This window comes from Apus apus, chromosome 3 (assembly GCF_020740795.1).
Source record: "Apus apus isolate bApuApu2 chromosome 3, bApuApu2.pri.cur, whole genome shotgun sequence".
NCBI lineage: Eukaryota > Metazoa > Chordata > Aves > Apodiformes > Apodidae > Apus > Apus apus.
In genome coordinates, this window is record NC_067284.1 from 16,712,205 (window position 1) to 16,726,616 (window position 14,412).

The 14,412-nt window shown below is 39.4% G+C and overlaps 1 protein-coding gene across 4 annotated transcripts in view; it reads left to right on the forward strand.

Annotated features, from left to right (window-relative positions):
* Window positions 1–14,412, forward strand: part of FILIP1 (filamin A interacting protein 1) — a 113,894-nt gene that overhangs the window by 23,640 nt on the left and 75,842 nt on the right. For 3 of the 4 annotated variants that reach the window (XM_051614244.1, XM_051614241.1, XM_051614243.1), the window contains exon 2: window positions 5,865–6,005. The exons of the other annotated variant lie outside the window; for it this stretch is intronic. The gene's annotated coding sequence lies outside the window, so the exon portion shown is untranslated. The remainder of the gene's footprint in view (window positions 1–5,864; window positions 6,006–14,412) is intronic. 4 annotated transcript variants of the gene reach the window in all.

Consider the following 14,412-nt stretch of genomic DNA (forward strand, 5'->3'; position numbering starts at 1 on the left):
AAGAAACTGATGAGAGGTTTTTAACTTCACTGGCTAAGAAAGCAAACTGCTACTAACAATACCAGGAAAATGGGTTTTAGTTCATGAAGACGTCTTAGGAGGGAGTAGAGTGGATCAGACCAAAATACTATAAGGTTTTGGGCATCTTCATAGTGAAATTTACCTTCACGGTGCTAGTGAACTTTACATGGAGACAGCATATTTCTATCATTTCTATCAAAATTTCAAATAGAATCACAGAATTGCTAGGGTTGGAAGGAACCTCTAGAGATCATCTAGTCCAACTCTCCCACTGAAACAGGATCCCCTAGAACACATTACTCAGGACTGCATGCAGGTGTTTTTTTAATATCTCCAGAGAAGGAGATTCCATAACCTCCCTGGGCATCCTGTTCCAGGGCTCTTTCACCCTCACTGTAAAGAATATTTTCCTGATATTTAAGTGGAAATTCTTATGTTCCAACTCATGCTTGTTGCCCCTTGTTCTGACACTGGGAACTACTTAGAAGAGCCTGTCTCCATCTTCCTTGCATCCACCCTTTAGATACTAGTATCTGTTGATATGGTCTCCCCTCAGCCTTCTCTAGGCTAAAGAGTCCCAGCTCTCTCAGCCTTTCCTCATAAGGGAGATGCTCCAATCCCCCAGTCATCTTTGTTGCCCTCCGCTGGACTCTCTCTAGTAGTTCGTCGTCTCTTGAACTGGGAAGCCCAGAACTGGATGCAGTATTCCAGCTGTGATCTCACCAGGGCAGAGTAGAGGGGAAGAATGACCTCTCTCAACCTACTGGCCACACTCTTCTTTATGCACCCCAGGATTCCATTGGCAGTCTTGGCAGCAAGGGCACATTGCTGGCTCATGGATAATCTACTGTCTCTCCGGACTCCAAGACCCTTCTCCTCTGAACTACTTTCCAGTGGATCCACCCCTAACCTATATTGGTGCTTGGGGTTCTTTCTTTCCAGGAGCTACAGAAAAGTGAAAATTTGTTTAGTTCTATTATGGCCATAGTTTCGTCCCATTTGGGGAGCTCTCTGAGTGTGTATGTGCATGGGTGTGCATTTAGAAAGAAGTACCTTTTGTAAATGATTGATTTTTTTGGTAAACATTTTACTGTTTTTCCAGAAAGTTTGTTTGTTTTCAAAAACTTTTTTTTTTTTTTTTTTTTTTACTCAAGAAGTCTTCTGCATTGTAGAAGTTCGTGGATTTTTACTTCAATTTCAGCATAAGAAATCTTTTAAGCATGAAAAAGCTACTGAAGTTCTATGAAGTATCTCCAAAAAGAGACGGCTCTGTTTTTAATGAAATGTCTTTCCTCTCACGTGTACAACTCATGCTATGACCAGAATAAATGAGAAACAAGCCTAATTCTGTTCCTTTGGCTATATCTTTTGGATACTCTCCAACATAAAATGTATTTGCACAAAAAATGTACTTGTCCTTAATTAATTTATAGCTTAAAGCAGAATACCATAAATAACTGTTGAACTTCAGCTGCAAAGGTTTTGAAGTCATGGATAAAATATAGTATAAAATTTGTAATAAACATTTAACAGTGCTAGAGGACAAGCAGAACTAATGCTCAATAATCTTAGGAATTTCAGTGATGGACAATTGTATGTAAAATATGTTTATTTTGTAGTATATTTGAGTTCTATTGAATTTATTGTCCTTGTGGGAGATAAAACTATTTCATTTTTACTGCTACCCTGAACAAATGCACTTCCTGAACTATTTGGTTGTGGTTTTTTAATTTGTTTTGTCTTGTTTTTAAATAGCTTGAAACATAAAGTATTCTGGCATATCTTGTTCTGAAGTATTCATGGTTGAAGGCTACAGAATCTGCATGACAAACTATAACTTTATACAGGAACACAGGATTGGAAAGCATCTAATGGATCATCAAATCTATTGTCCTAATGCTGCAGGAATCCTTTTTTATAATTCCCTTCATAAACTTACCAAGTTCCACTCTGAGCGCAGTTAGGACTTTTGCTGCTGTTACTCCAACTGGAAGATTGTTCCCAAATCTTATTGCTCCAAGTGAGAACCTGTTTCTCGTTTCTAACATAGATTAAATTCTGGCCAATCTGTGCCAATGAGTTCCCTTGCCAACATTAACATGTTGGCAAGTTTAAATGGCTCTCCCATCTCCCTGTTTTCCTCCATGATATTTTTATAGACAGCAACTGGATCCCTCAACAGCCTTTATTTTGCTAAGCTAAACAAGCCAAGCTGTGCACTTCTTTCGGTCTTCTCATGTGATAGGTTCTCTGTTCCCCTGATCATCCTAGAAATCCATCTTTGTACCTGAATGAGTCTGAGGTAATGTGCTACAAATTACAAAGTACAACAGTGTTTTATAATAGTTTAAAAAAGAAACCATAGCAAACAGAGTAATAATTCCAGGCTTGCAAGGAAGTGCTGTGCCAAATATTTAGGTGGTTGAGTAAAGGTTTTGAAATCTTCTAAGGGGATCTTTATTAGAAATAATGTTGTTTTTTTTTCTAAGTTTTTGATTGAAATTCCAGGATTAAAAGTTTTCGGGCTTTATGCAAAAGCTGGGAAGTCAATGAAAATTATAAAAATTATGCTGGTTTCAGCCCACATATTATGCAGTTGATTAGATTTGTGACAGTCTGTCCAGAAGGACTTGCCCTTCATTGTACCACCACCAGTGTGACAGCTGGGGCTTGAAGATCCAAAAGGGGGAAAAGCAGCTTTGAAAGCTGAAGAGCTTTCCTGGCTTTTTCTTTGAGGGTCCTGGGAATTGGGGCTCGCATATCAATGGGAAGATGGGGACTTTCATCAAAGCTGTCATTAGGATGTCTTGGTCAACATGTCAAAGAAAACTTCATTTTTCTTTCTGCCAAGTTTCGTTCCCTCATCTGTGATGTATCAGGGGGAAGGAGGTATGTGTATGTGAGTGAGGAAAGCTGAGAGACTTTCTCTGGAGCAAACCTACAGAGAATCAATGGCTTCATATTACTGCACTGAAAGTAACAAGCAGAAAATATCCTACTTAATGCATGCAACTAAAACTCTTTTAACAGCTGGCATGGGGGAAACCAGCCCGAGAGGTGTCTTGCTGTGCAAAGAGTTGTGATGTTACTGTAGCCCTGTTAGGTGAAAGATGCTCATGAGGCAAAGTCTGCAAGCAAAACTGTCTCTTTCACTAGTTGGACAGGAGGTTAGGAGAGTTTTTGACATACCCATGTGATGGCTGTGAGTGAAATATCAATTTTATTCAAGTCTGCAGTAAAATCCTATAGGCTTTTCAGTAAAAAATGCCGTTCTATAATGGAGAGTATTTTAATTAAATACTGTGATATTCATCCTGCTTGTTTCTTTTGATCACCATATTAACTGTGGCATCACTTAGTTAAAGTGAAGAATAAGACATGCAGGCACAAATACTACCTCAAGAAATTTTAAAGTTTAATGAAGAAAAAGGTTTTTCAGAGTAGTGCAAAGCATCTACCTTATGCTGCTTGGTAAAACCTCAGAGGATCTAAATTACTCAAGTTCTACCTGTGTTCCAGGATGTCTTCTCTTGGGAAGATTTACGTGTAGTTTCTACACTTGTAAGATGACTCTAAAACAACATATAGGGAAAGTACTCTTACAGGCCTATTTTTGAGCCATGTCTCCTGTGAACAAGGTTTCTGCAAACCATGAAAAACACCACTCATTCTGAATTCAGTAGGTCAGATTTTAACCTCATTTCAACTGATGAAAATTAAGAGTAACTTCTTTTCTCGGAAGAGTCCAGACAAATAAGGTCATAATTTGACCCATTAGCATTGGTCCACCCTTTTTTGTAATCTTAATAATTAGTATCAGTTGATTGACAGAAAACTGTTCTTCGTTTCATATACTTTGTGAAGTACACTGAAAATTAAGCTCTTTATTGTGAAAACATGGCTCATTTTCTTTTGTTAACTCCAGATTGTTGCACAATAACTTTCAAAGACAATAGTCCTGATCCTTCCTCTGTTCCTATTAATGAGAAAACTCTCACTGACTTTTTTGAAGGACAAATTTTTTGCAGGGCATATCATTAATTCTTGTAAATCTCATTGCCTCATATGAATTATCTCTGCTTTGCTTCTTGTAAACTGTCATGCCAGGTGGGATTCAGAGCTTGTGGGTATGACAGTGTGATAACCTGACTTCTTGCACTCATATGAAATGGCTTCTACTATTAATAAATAAATAAATAGATGGATAACTGTTCATTTTTCTTCTAGAACTGGCTGGTCAAGACTGAAATATTCTGAACAGATTTTCAAGAAAACTAAAGTATTTATTAATAAAACAGTCTGTTGGGATTTTTCCCCTATAAAACCAAGTTTTACTTGATGCATTTGTACCAATTTACCTGTAATTACAACTGGTTAAGATTTCACTATAGTTCCTATCTTTGTGTTGTTCATAATTGAGTAAATGTTGTTATTTCAATTCAGAGCAAGGACCAAATAAAATCTACAAATACCAAGTTGGTATTTACTTTTTTTTGCAAGAATTCACAGCGAGTTTTTTTAGAACTAATAGGGAAATGTGCCATACACTGTTCTGTTACTAACTTAGACACTATAGTAGTTCTTCTTTATTCCTTAAATGGTAACGTCCCTAGTATAACTGCATTGCTTTTAGGAGAACTATATAAATTATTTAAGTAGCAGTCAGTCTGTAGAGTTGAACAAAATTGTTACTGTTTTCTTTGAAAAGATCACAGAGTTCTAGAACACCATGTTCTCCTTGATCAAATGTTTTGCCAAAGCAAAGACCTCCATGGGTTCACAGCCCTCAGAAATTCTCTGACATTACCAGTTCTGCCACTGAGCCTGCCTGGACACATCACTGCTCAGATCCATTGGCTCTGATCTTTCCACGCTAGCTGTCTTTCAAGTGGGTTTGACCTACCAAACTTTACTTATACCATAACCATGCTACACAGTTGAGAAGGTCAGGGCAGAAATCAGAGAATTCACAAGGTGGATTCAAATTCTGATCATTTGTGCAAACTAATTGAATGTATGAATGAGCTTTAACCAACATGAGATCCTGCCTCCCCCCAGTGTTACAGCTCATTTCCCAGATGCCCTGCAACATCTCCTGCTTTCCAGTAGCAATGCTCCCAGTCCCCTCCATGTCTTCTATACCTCCATGGACTTTGAGGTTGTCACTATGTTCCCAGCCTTCCTTTACTCTGTGGGCTATGCAAGAATCTGGCCTGCTGTGCTGTGGACTTTCCAGCTTGGCCAGCTAAGGGAGTCATATATTCTCACTGAGCAGTTAGTCTGCAGATGGCATGCAGTGTGACTAAGAGATGGGCCAAGCTGGACATATTACTTCTCTGCTGTCAGAGTGACTTTGCACTGCACTGCACAGCACATATCCTACAGAACTGCTCTGCTCAACAGGGAGCCCAGCACACACCTACCGCTTTTTCTTTCCCTCGTTACACATGCTTCTTTTTTCTTTTTTTTTTTTTTTTTCCTTCAGATGGAGGGAGTAACTTGGTGTTAATTTCTAAATTAAAGCAGAAAGGTGCAATTTGTGGTACCAGGTCTTAGGAGGCAGCAGGAGTGGGAGGTTTTACCACCTGGGTGGGTATAGGGTATACTGCATCATACCTGCAAACACATTGCCTTGTCTAGTCTGGGTTCAGGCTGCTGTACTCTGTCATGGCTTTGGAGAGACATGGATAAAGTCAATGGGAATGTCTAAGTTTAAAAATAGAAGTATTATCAAGCCACTTTGTCTGGAAGTCTGTATTTTCTAGCTGACTTGCTGGCTGGCAGGCAGAGCTGCTTCTCGCTTTGTCCTCCCGTGCAGTCCCTGAGCCTTATTTTTTCTCTAGGGAGCAGCAGGGAGCCCAGTCAGCCTCAGGTGGGAGCGGCAGAGCGATGGCACAGGGACACCTCCACCCTCGACTCCCTCCTTCCCCTTCTGGACCTAGATTCTAGCGAAGCCCCTGCCCTGGAAGCATCCCTCTACACAGGTACTACTCCACACCATGTGCTGTCTGGCTGACACACAGGAGCTGGCAGGTGGAGCTGTGCTCCTAAATAAATAATATTCTAGAGATGCTGTTGCAATAGCATGGCTGGAAAGCACCACTTGAGCTTCCTGCAGATGTCAGCTCCAGGAGGTGACCAAAACTACTTATGTCACATCTCATCTTTCAAAGGCTCATTTGAATTACAGAGCTGTCAAAACCCTCAGGGACTATTGAGGATTAGCAAGGACATCCTGAATGTACATTATTTCCCCCTAAAAGTTTTAGCACAAAGAGTTAATAATAAGCATCCTGAGTTAACAAGTTAGCATAATGAGGAACTCTTCAGCAGGCACCACTGACTCTTATGACCATGCTGGGTGTCTCACAATATTTGTCTGGGGTTTTACCTGTCTTTCAAAAGCCTCATTGCTAGTATCACATTGGTAATCTTTCTTTCCAGTTGTAAAATGCCTCATGTAGCTGGAACATACTTTGAAATGGTGAACCCAGCTAGAAAAACTGGCAATCACTAATTGATTTTATAAAAATGTCACAACTTTAAGCCAAATATCATATAGTATTTTAAAATGTCTGACTCATTTGGAAAGCTTGGGATTGTATGTATTAATTATGGCCCCAGAAGATCTATCTCAACAGTCAGAAAGCAACTCCATTTGTAGTCAAGGATTGCAAACACAATCTTCCTGGAACTGCAAGCTGTACATTGTGCAATTTTTATGGCTTGTATAGCTTTTCTATTTTTAGTTGGGTGGAACCTGCAATACATCATATAATCCTTCTTAAATTGTCATTCATAATGTTAATTCCCATTAACTTGTCAGAAATAAGTTATTTTCCTTCTTAAATTTGTATGGTTACTATTTTGCCTAACAATGTTACACAAACCTAAGTTAATTTTCTCTGATACAGAGCTGATCTTAGTACAGACTGCTAACGATGTGTTTCTAGTTATGGAATTTAAAAACGGCATTAAAAAAACCCCACAGTATTTTGTTTTTTATTTTAAAATATGTTGTATTCACATGTACTTAAAAATATTTTGTGAGGGCAAATAACTGTTCCATTACTTGAACAAACCACTTATTTAATCCTCCTCTTTTATAGGTGTTTGGAAAAGTTTCTCTGATGCTTGGGAAAGCCTAATAAAATTGTACTTTTCAGCTTTTTTGAAGACACAATGGGAAGAACAATTCTGGTGTTTTTTTCCTTTCTAGGAATGCATCTTCAGGGTATAAGAGATTGGTCAGTGACAAGTATTTATAAAGAACTCTCCAGCTTTGCTCTTGCTTACTTAAATAGAGATAGTGTCATGTATTTGGCTGCCTCTATAAATTGTTTGTGCAACACTACTTCATACTCTGGCTGAGCAGAGGGCAGGGGAGCCAAGCTTGCTGCTGGCACACCAGTTCATGACGTCTGTACCATAAAGCTAAATGCTGAGTTCTCACAAGATTTTTATGTTTTTGGCTTTCCTACACCTGTAATTGTAATCCTTTGTCTTCAACAGATTTATTTCAACAAATCTAAGGTCTGTGGAATACTTGGTGTTTGCTGCTTTCCATGGGGTATGGCTGGATGGTTTATAGTGCCTGGAAGGCTGGTGCTACAGCCGAGTCACGCTACCACACTTTTATGTGCTGCAGAGCATTTGCCCACACAGGCTTATGGGTTGTTTTTTTTTAAGGGGGGGGGAAGTAATAACATTTTTATCAGTAAGTACAATTACAATAGAGATTTTTTTGCAAGCATGACAGCTACCTTAGGTGAAGCACACATCAAGCTTCCAGCTCTACACAGATTTTCTAAATTCCATTTCTAAACCCATTTCATACCATGTCAGGTTTGCAGTCCTAGAGCTGACTGACAAACTGCTGACTGATTTATGTTTTTTAAATTTACACTCTTTGTTTGACTCAATGATGTTATACAGGATGAACTTGAAAGATATAGTACCAGAATTTTAAATCAACTTTGATTAAATGAGTTACAGAACTTAAGATGGAAGGAAATTTTTTGGGGGGGAGGATTTTGACTGAGTTTAATAATTTATCTAAGACAGTTACATACAAATCCTGAAGTAATGTGCTGATAAAAGAAAATCTGAAAAGAAATTAATACAAATGACATTTTGTTTCCTAGCTGATAAATATTTTAATAATAAATGAAGGTATGTATTCCTCAAATAAGATTTAGTTTAGCAGAGTGTTTCAGGTTTAAAGATATAAGATACTCTTAATAATTAGGTTAGGAAATACTTGTTCAACGTGAGGACTTTGTCCTGACTTTTCTGAAAGTCTCCTGAAGTACTCTCAACATACACACAGCAGAGACTCAGCCAGCTGGTCTGAGCTTGCTTTTTGTGGACAGCTGTGCTTACCAGGCAGCTATTGAGGGCTCTGGAGAGCTCCCCTTTAACTGTCAAATGGGCAAACAGCTCTCACTTCTGAAATACCTGCAGTGTCTGAATGAACAGATACAGATCTATGGGCTCTGCAGAGAATAGGAAGAGGGAAGAGATGTTACTCCTGTCACTAGGGCTAGAAACATGAGTGAGGTTCATTCTCCCCAGGAGTAAAACAGTACGTGAGATGTGAAATGAGCATGTGAGAATGCTTTGTTACATCTTGTTTCTTAAGATAGCTAAATATAGCACCTTAATATAACAAGAGATGAATTTGCATCATCACAGGAGGAAAACTCGTTAATGTTCCTTTTCCCAAACCACAGGTGAGAAGCTTAAAAGCAATAAAAATACCATGTTAAGCATTTCAGACACAGCAGGAAAGATTAGGCTTTTGACCATAACCAGCATTTACCCCTAAGGAAGTGGCTGTCCAGGCAGCACAGGGTCTGACTTGCTCCCCAAGGAGCCAAGATGTGTCAGAGATGCCAAAAGTGACCACGACAGGTCCTTGCCAAGGCCATGGGCCCACCACACATGCACAGGAGAAGCAGCCCAAAGTAATTTCTCAGTCACCTAAACTTCCTTGAAGGCAGCTGAAAAATATTTAAGTAAACAAATAAGTAACACTGAGACATTACATAACTGCTGGAGCAGACAGTTTTTCACTAAATAAAGAGAAGAGGTCATTTCTCTATTTATATGCTGCTTCCTTACCCAATGTTTTACCTAATTTACCAATCATATACCATCTGTATATGCTTTTCATTTATTTTTTTACTTGTCTGTTTGGATAATGACCAAACTTTTTGGCATTATTGTGAAAAGTCAAATCAGTCTTTAAAATTTGTATTGAAAAGCCCAGTGATGCCTTAATATTTTAGAGGCAGCCACCAATTCCCTTCAGTAACACTGAGACCACATTGCTATTCCCATTAGAAATAGGAACTTGAAAAATTTATATTTTTTTTTTTTCAGATTTACCTTAATTATTAAACATAAGTCTCTAGTTTTACTTGCTCTAACTAAAAGAAAGCTAATATAGATCCACTCTTTGCTGCTGTTTCTTAAATTACTTGTTTGGGTCAATAATGGCCAAATTCCCCCTAGTTTTCCTCCCAAGAGAGTTCAGCACAAGGAGTTGTGGTTGGAAAGTCAAATGATCTCATTTCCAATGAGTTAGGTAGCTCAGTAAGGGTGAGCTTTTGACTCTTTTCAGTACTTCTTAGAAATACTGGGTTCTCTGCTCCTCTCAGCCAGAAGTGTCTCTGTGAGAGTGGTTTGTGTACTGATCCTTGTACAAAATCCATTCCAACAGCACAAACCACTTGAGCTGGTGACTTCATTAACTCAAAGTTGGCAGGGTTGGTTATAGCCCTGTGAGGGGTGGGCAAAGTCCCACAGCCTCTGTCATGTCCTAACATTTGCCACCAAGTGTGGCACTGTGTCAAATGCTGATAACAAGGTGCCAAATACCTGTTATTGCCTCCCCATCTACAGCAAAATAGGCCTTTGTGATGAAGCATTTATGGACCCAGGGCAGTTTATCAGTCAGCTAGCTGAAGTGCCCACATGAAGGGCACAACCTCTTTGGAGAGGTCAGGGGGCAAAACTCCCAGGGCTTCCAAGGGACAGAATGTAGCAGTGTCTTCCAACCATATTGCCTCAAAGGGAGGCTGGAGCAGCACTGCCTTCTGCCCAGAAGCTTTTTCCATGGGAAGAAAATCAGGGGATGCTTTCTGTGATAGACAGGAGCCATGGAGGGCTTCAGCATTGGTCACTGGATCTACATGACTGAGGAGGAGGACAGACCTGAAGTTTAAGTATAGCCTCAGAGAGCTTGGGCTCCATTTCAAAGACACTGGAGATTGCAGATGAAACCTAAGCTCCTAGCTCACACACACAAGTGAGATACTTAAATGTAAGAGTGTGAATTTGTGCCAGTGCATGTGATGTTATCTTCATCTAGGATTGTAAAACACCCACTCCATTTGTAGGAGCTCTTTTTTATGTCTTTCCATGGCTCTGAACTGAAATTACTTTCTAAGAAAAGCAGCTGAGAATTTTTTGCATTATCCTAGTGGAAAATAAAAAAAGACAGTTCAACCTTTTTGAAAAAGATAAGTAAGGTAGGGTGTTCAGCTAGTTGCAACAAGAAAAAAAACAATTCACTTAAATTTTGTCACAGACACTAAAGCAACTTTAAGCTGGCAGCAGGTAATTTTAGTTATGTTAATGAGAGACCAAATCCATACAGGGATATTTATTTGCTTCTTCCTTCTCTCTTTCTCCCCTTCTCAAAGTAGCTGTGTTTTCAGTGTGGCCTGACTTTGCTTTAAGCAAAAAGCCAGATGAAGATTTGAGCAGATTAACCATGACAGACTGTTCAAAAAAAGATCAAAACCAGCTCAACCTGTAGATGCAGGATAACTTTTTAATTCTTTTCAAGTGAAGAAATTTTCTAGGGATTTTGAAACCAATGTCATTAGAAGAGGCATGTAAATATAGTTTTTATAAATGAAAGCTATTAAAGTGGACGAGGCCCTTTTCCATGCCCAGGTGGGGCATCTGCAGGTTTTTTACCTGCTCCCTGTCAGCATGAGGCATTGGTATTATTTAAATCAGTTAGGTTGGCATTTATTTCTTTACTTTCTTTGCCACAATTTCTGAAGTCAGTGGAAAGCCTGAAGGATTACTGGGAAATAATGACAGTCACTGAGCTGGCACTGCCAGGAGTGAAGTAAGACTCTCCTTTCCTTTTACCTCTTTACAAATAGTAATGACAAGCGAAGGTCAGGACTGAATAAAGCAAGGGCCACTCTGGAGCCTGGAAGTGCTAGTCCTCTTATCAGTGACAAGAAGCAGAAGAGCTCAAAGTTTGTGCCACTTAGCCCAGCAAAAGCTACGGGAAGCCTAGTGTGAAATAGGAGTATTGTACAACCTCTCTCTCTGCTTCAGCTGCCCTGTCTCTTCCTGATCCCTGCTGAACTGCTTGATCTCCAGACCATCCTTCAGCAGCAACTGAAAAATATGCCTCTAGAATAAGTAATGTACTTCTGTGAGCCTTAACCTACTTGAAAGAATATGAATTCTTTTCCATTTTCCCACTACCCTCTGCTTATTTTCTCTCTGCAGACTGTGTATTTATGGTGAATTGCACTTTCCCTTTGCATAGCTGATTAGTTTTCCATTTCCTTTGTTTGTAAAGGAGCAGGCTGTGGAAAGGAAAGGCTGTAAAGTAAACACTGCCAGGGCATGAACACAGATACTGGAAGGTGAATGTCTACTCTTATTAAACTGTTGGAGTGGTCCCCAGCACACTTTTGGCCAGGCCACTTAACACCCTCCCGAGCCTTTAGAGAGCGTGTTTCGGAAGTCGACATGGGCTAGGAACAATTCCCAGTGGCAGTGTGGATGCAGCCAGCATGTTATGGATGCTAAGAGGGCTTAAGAGCATGAAGGATTTTCCAGGACAGCTGGTCTCACAGTGAGAGAGCAATCCTGGACATGGTTAATCTCCAGTCTATGTGTAGCCAGAGAATTATTTGGATTTTTTTATTTTGTTTCATTTTTTCCCAAAGGGAAAAATGTAAAACCACCAAAATTGATAGTGAAACTCAAGGGCAGGTTTAGTATCAGAAACTATTTTTAACTCCTTGTTTTGAAACCAGGAAAATTTCACAGACAAGAAACCTTTTGGGAGGTGGAAAGCAGCCCAATCTGATGGAGGGGCTTAAATTCACCTCTCACCAAATGACCTGGCATTCATGTACAAGCTGGTACTCTGTGTCTGTCAACAACTGAAGCTTCCTACAAAGGAGTCACTGAGAGAGATTTGGAACTTTCTCTCTGCTTTGGTTGACAGCTGAAATTTGAGATGCTGCAGATGTGATTTTATACTGTTGTCTCTTGGAGACAATATTTGTAGAAAATACAGGTCCTCTGTAAAATTTTTTTCCCTTTCCTGTAGAAACTGTAAGGGTGTCTACATTGTGATTATTTATTCTTTTTGTAATTTTTATAAAATGAAAGAAGGATAAAATTGTCAAATATAAAATGTAGCTATAGTTTTTTACTGGTTTTGGCTAAATCAGAGCTGTTAAAATCATGGCTACTGAAAAAAATACGGGATTTACTATTCACATCTGGCCAGCAAGAGACAGCAAAATACTTCCCTTGACCCAAAGCTTAAAGTTTGCTTTTGGGGCTCTTAGCTTTTTGTCTAGTCTCACAGTTGTTAAAATCCAAGTTAATTTTGAAATAAAAAAAAATTAAAAAATTAAAGTGAAAAGTTGAAATAGGTTTTGTAGAAAGCTAGTAAGAGTTAGTTTCCTCATTTCCTAATTGCATTCCTTATTTTCTCTGTGGTTCATTCCTCTGCTAAAGTAGGATTGCAAGGATGACCGAATGACTTCAGTATCCATGCCATGTTCCCTCAGTGATGTATCAGTTTTAGGCATTTTCGTTGGTCATTGTAAGGATAGAGAAAAGGGACTCAGAGCTGTGATGGTTACCAGCCTGGTGCTGTCTACACTGCTTTCTGCAGTTTCCCTGCCGTCTTGGAAGCAGAAAATGTGTTGTTGTAGGAGCAGTGGTCTTTAGAAACTACTTATTTAAGATGTAGCCTGGTTTGTAAGTCCACAATGTATCTGATCTTGCAGGTTATCAGGTAGATTCTGTGCTGTCAACAAAAACAAATGACTAATGCTTACCTAAGACCAAAGATTGTCTATGTGCAGGAGTGAAAAATCTTTGGCAAGTCAGCTAATCTGCATCACCTCTCTTACCATTTTCCAGGCACAGTCTGGCTGTCAGGTGATAAAATGTTTTGTGGGTTTGGACTGAAACTAATGGAGACATTGATAGCTTTATTTTTATGTGAAGTTCAGAGTTGGATTTTCAATTCAAATGGCATAACTCAAAGGGGCAGAAAGCTGTAGAACAGTACATGAAGAGCCAGGACAGGGCAAAGTGGTCATCCAGCCCCCAAGGGGTGGCTGTGTCTCAAGACAGGCTCCATCAGCTGAGTGCAAGGGGCATTTCTTTCCTCCAAAGATCTGTGCTTTTCCTTCAAATCAGGAGTAGTCCTGGGCACAGGACACTCCAGCTGGCTGGAAACAGGCTGTGAAGAGGGATAAGTAGGAAACAACCTACTCCTATGTCTTCCAGCTCAGCTGAAATGTGCTAGAAAGGCTGCACTGCAAGCAGTTAACACTCTTGCCACCTACCTTGCTCCTGGCCAGTCCCCTTCCAGCCACATAGTCACTCCAGAGAATAAATATCTAAACCCTCGTCAGACCCAGCGGCGTGTTTTTCTAGCAGTGTCAGCTACTTGAGCTGTCTCTTCTCTGTGACTCCTGTTTGTACTTTCTGGCAGCTGGGAAGCACAGTAATCAAAACACGGGTAGAATGATATATAAAAGTTTATTTTTTTGGCTGAATGATGATCTAATAGCTTATCATTCCTCATGCCTCATGCATCCAAGATGTTTTTCCAGATGAAGCCTGGGAAACATGAATCTTTGTGAAACAAGTCTATGTTACTCCTTAGTTGGTCAGCATGCATTACTCAAGTAAAAGTATTCCAGCTGAAACCACAAGTTTTCCTGAAAATGACAAAATTAATGGAATTATACCAGCACAAACTCTGTTCTTTGTAAATCTGGGCCATAATTTAGCCAGAGAAGAGTTTATCTTGGAAATAAGAAAAATGGTGTTAAAGTGGTATAAATCTGTCTTAGTGATGACTGGGTTTCCTCTTTTAGTTTTGTGAAATCCTTTTCTGCTTTCATGCAGATTATACCTACTTAGAATGGCACCTGGATATGGAATTTCCCTAGATCTTTTTCTTTTCTTCTTGAGAATACCTTTATGCTTATTCCTCTAATTTCTTTTTTCAAGCAAAGGAGCTATTGTTGATGTAATCCTTGCTGAATATAATCCATGTGCTTCTATGCTTCATTGTTACAAGAATCAATTTTAGGA